Genomic DNA, 4,782 nt, shown 5'->3' on the forward strand with positions numbered 1-4,782 from the left:
ATCAATAGCCAATGCGATGAATTTAAGTTAGATCATTCGTTATCATTGTTTTTGTTTTCAATCCATTGTATTCTTATAATGATGCTGATACTAGATCCTTAGACGTATTAGATGGATTGATTTCCATATATCTATATTGCTTTCATAGATTAAATTAAGGGATTTGTCGAGCCATTGGTGAAGTTTCTAGACTTATTTTTATATATTTATGATCTTATTTATAAATGGTTAACATTAATGCAATCCGTTTTTTGTTATCACAATCCATAAAATTCCCATTAAAAAAAACAGTAAATGCTACCAAAATTTGTCAATCCCTAAACACTAGCTCCAAGTTAGCTATAATCTATGAATTCAGAGCTCAGCGTGATCAATATTAATTAAATGCCTCAACTTCTCCCTAATATTTTATCTTCCCCGTCGTGGAGATTTATCAGACAAATTTTTGCATCCGTATGTACACAAACTCGGTATGAAGGAGAGGGATTGCTCTTCTTCTCTTGCAATAAAGGACCGCATACCTAGTTAAAGGGAAACCATCTGCAGGAAAAAAAAAACCCTGGTGTTGTTCCATGGCCCGGCCACCTAGTACTTAATCTGCTGCTAGCCCTTTTCCACGAGGCATTTTCGTTGTTGAGGCATCTTCAACATCCTTCATCTGATAATAATGCGGAGCAATTTCTATCAGCCACTCCGGTTTCAATTCTGTGACCTGTCGCATGTATTCTTTCGTTGTGAGTACAAGTTCATGGTAAATGACCCAGCGTGGTAGAACCTCTGCGAGACCAGAGCTTGGATGAATATGCACCGTTTGAGGTTTTTTTAGTGTTCTGTACGCACCAGTCTTTTGCAGTTTTGCTGAATGGTGGAAGAATCCTGAAGTTATGGCCCTCTTCACTGCATCTAGGTCACTCAAGTTTGAAGTTGGTTCAATCTCAACCCTTTCTAAGAGGCCTTCCAATTGATCTCTGATATCCCTTGCCCGCTTCATACTACGGACCTGAATATAGTTCTCGTAGCACCACTGGGTTGAGTAGTTAGTTTCCTTCCAAGTATTGTAAACATTGAGCAAGGCAATATGATCCCCGACATTCCCAGTATGAAAATTCATCCTAGCATTATCGGCATGCACTTGTTTGTCCTTCGGACGATAAAATATTGAATTACCAATAGAAAGCATTGAGGCAATAGTTATAGCCTCTTCAGAGCACTTATACTTCTCTGAAGCAACGATCATTTTCGACAGCATGGGATCCAGTGGAAATTCTGCCATCCTTCTTCCAATCTTTGTCAATTCACCGAGGCTGTTTAATGCATTAAGAGCATAAAGTTGTCCAAGGGCCTCTAGCAATGCCTCTGAGGGTGGAGGATCCATGAAGTCAAAATTTACCAAATCATTGATGCCCAGACTTTTCAGTGTCAGTACGACATTTGCAAGGTTTGTTCTTTGAATTTCTGGTACAGCATTATCATCCAGATCATGCTGAAAATTATATGCAGTGTAAAGACGGAAACACATTCCGGGTCCTGTACGTCCAGATCTTCCAGCCCTTTGCATCGCTGATGCTTTTGAGATTGGATTTATTAACAATGATTCCACACCAGTTCGTGGATTGTATGATTTTATTTTACAAAATCCAGGATCCACGACATACTTTATGCCATCAATTGTAAGGGACGTTTCGGCAATGTTAGTAGCCAACACAACTTTACGAGCACCATCTGGAGTAGGTTCAAATATTTTTGCCTGCAGCTCAGTAGGAAGGTTTGCATAAATGGGGCATATTATTAGTTCCGCTATCTTTGTACCAAAACCCCTTGTCCTGTACTTAAGTATTTCATCAATCGTTTCAATTTCCTCCTGACCTGTAAGGAATACAAGAATATCCCCAGGGGGTTGAGTCACATGTATCTGAAGAACTGTGACAATGGCAGCATCTATATAATCAGCTTCTGGTGCTTTTGTGAAATTTATTGTAACAGGAAATCGTCTCCCTGGTATCTTGAAAATTGGGGCAGAATCAAAGTAATCACTGAATTTTTTAGCATCCAGTGTTGCACTTGATATAAGAAGCTTAAGATCTTTGCGGAAACGAGTTACATCTTTTACCAATCCAAACAAGATGTCTGTTGACAGAGTTCGCTCATGCCCCTCATCAACCATTATAACACTGTAGCTAGCCAAGTCAGGTTCACTAAGGAATTCCCTGAGCAACATTCCATCAGTCATATATTTGAGAATAGTCTTTTCCGATGAACAATCTTCAAATCGAATTGAATATCCAACCTCATGCCCAAGTTTGACCCCCATCTCCTGAGAAACCCTTGCAGCCACACTCATGGCTGCAACACGCCGTGGCTGAGTACAACCAACCAATCCGCGTTTGGTATATCCAGCCTCATGTAAATACTGTGGTATTTGAGTTGTTTTACCTGAACCTGTTTCTCCAACAATGACCATGACCTGATGGTCATGAATAGCTTGGAGCAATTCATCCCTATAAGGGTGAATTGGCAGAGTCTTTCTCTCTTCTTGAAGTTTTTGCAATGCATTCTTTGCGGTTGAATCATCAGGTTTCTCAGAAGACATTTCATCTTCCAAATTGACTCCGTCCATAATGGACTCCTTGATGAAGCCAATACCATCTTCGAAGACGAACTCATAGTCAGCAGAAGCTTGCTTGTTCCTCGAACCAGATTTTAAAGTTGCCTTCCCACTTTGACAGTTTTCCCATGCTTCCTGTTCAGCAAAAGGGACCATCTTATCTCCAGCACCAGGATCTCTGTATCTATGGATAGCTGCGGCAAATCTTCTCCCTTGATTTACACCTCCTTCTTGGTCATATGCCTCAGGCATCCTATACTCTTTGATGTCATCCACATCCTCTATGTGCTCTGATGTGAGTTCGTAAATTTTTTCTTTGTACCAGAGTTGTCTTTCTTCTGCTTCAGTTAAGTTTAACATCCTCAAATATATATCCATGATCAACAATCTCATCCTTGAGTTCCAAGAGCTTCTGGTCCCTCCTTTTCTGTAAATATACTTGCCTCGAAACTTTCCTTAATTTCAAAGTATTATTATCCTCAAGAGCCTTTGACCTCCGAATATGCTCCTCTTTCTCCTCCTCCGTCAATTTTGGCTTCATTAACTTTCGTGTCCCAGCTGCATCTCGTTCTCTGATATTCCTCTCTAATTGTGCTCTTTCTTCTTGGTCTCGCCTCCTCTCTTCTTCTGAATCATTATCATCTTCATCGATTCTTGATGTCTGGTTTTGAACATGTTGGCCATGTCCCTTGTGTATTATATCCTCGTTATCTTCATCGTCACCAATCTTCCTCTTCTTTCTAAAATGCTTTTGACGAGAATCCGACTTTCCCTCAGAAGATACAGCAGCTGGTGTTATCGTCCCAGTGTCGTCATCGTCGTCCAGAAGTTTGTACGCCCTTTGCTTCTTTGCATATTGAGCCCTCTGATAGTTACTAGGACCAGCTTGGTTATGTGGAACCTTTGCGTACATATCCTCAGCAAACGAACGGGTTTCTATTGATGAAGAAAAGCCAATCTCCACAAGCTTACGCACAAGATCAGCAGGTGAAGATGACTCCTTGGACAATCTAATAACATATTGTACAACAACACTTTTGGAGTAACCTATCAGAGACATTAGCTTGTCTGAGACCCGGGTCCTCAAATAGCTTTCATCTGCCATCTTCCTCTGCTTCTCCAGGCGACAAATCTAACTGAGAGATCAACAATGGGTTCCCGTTAAGGATCGGGAGGACGTGGATCTACGTTTGCAACTGGGAGTAGAGTTAGGGCGACGAGCAGCCTGTAGTAATCGCGAAGGTGCGTCGACGACGGAAGCCCTACGGCTTTACAGGACCGGAGAGGGAAGGTGAACGAAGTGATGCAGACAGATGGAAGAGGAGTTAGCGTGGTGGTGATGTGGGAAGGAAGGGACGAGGTCCCGCTCTTTCACCGGAGCAAAGAAAACGAAAGGGAGACGGGAAGGGGTAGTGGATCAGTAGGGTCGTCGGGGAACGACGGTTCGAGCCGAGGATGAGCAGGCGCCGGAAGGAACTCGGTTGGGATCGGAGACAAAGATCCCGGCGGCGAGGTGAGGCCGAACCTCCGTGTTATCCTGTTTGACGGACGCCCTTCTCTATACCTGACGGCTGCCGAATACGGACCGAGAGAAGCACAGCCAAATAAATATGCATGTCTAAACCCTAGAATTAAAAAAGGGCAGAAACTTTGATATGCCTCAATTCCTATCTGATAAAAAATTATAATAAAAACTCTAAACAAAAAGAAATTATCAAAAATACGATAATGAGATACATAAACTTTAACCAATAAATAATTGATATATAAAAATATCTTAAATATTATAAAAATAAAAATTATTAAAAATCAGTATTTTAAAACACGCCATAGGTAGCTGTTTAGGCATTCGACGGCCGACAACGAATCGAAAAAGTGTTGGCTGCCACCAGCTTAGACAGTCCACCTAGGCACCTCTGGGCGGCCCTAGGTGGCGTTGAGTGGCGCTGGATGACATGGACGGGCATAGGCATTGTATTAAATTTCACCTTTTCTTTTAAAATTATAAATCTTATCCGATTCATTTGCTCACACCGATTCAACTATTTCGCACCTCCTAAAAACATCTACTCTATGATCATTAAATTTTTTAATAATTTATTTTATACAATTATTTTTTACCTCTTGCGGCATTTGCAACGTCACTAGACATGTCGCTGAAAGTTTTCGGCGGCACA

At 41.4% G+C, this 4,782-nt stretch overlaps 1 pseudogene; it reads right to left on the minus strand.

Moving 5' to 3' along the window:
* Window positions 1-353: 353 nt before the first annotated feature.
* LOC122051662 lies at window positions 354-4,236 on the minus strand (annotated as a pseudogene).
* Between the last annotated feature and the right edge of the window lie 546 nt (window positions 4,237-4,782).

Source organism: Zingiber officinale, chromosome 3A (genome assembly GCF_018446385.1).
Source record: "Zingiber officinale cultivar Zhangliang chromosome 3A, Zo_v1.1, whole genome shotgun sequence".
Classification (NCBI taxonomy): Eukaryota; Viridiplantae; Streptophyta; class Magnoliopsida; order Zingiberales; family Zingiberaceae; genus Zingiber; species Zingiber officinale.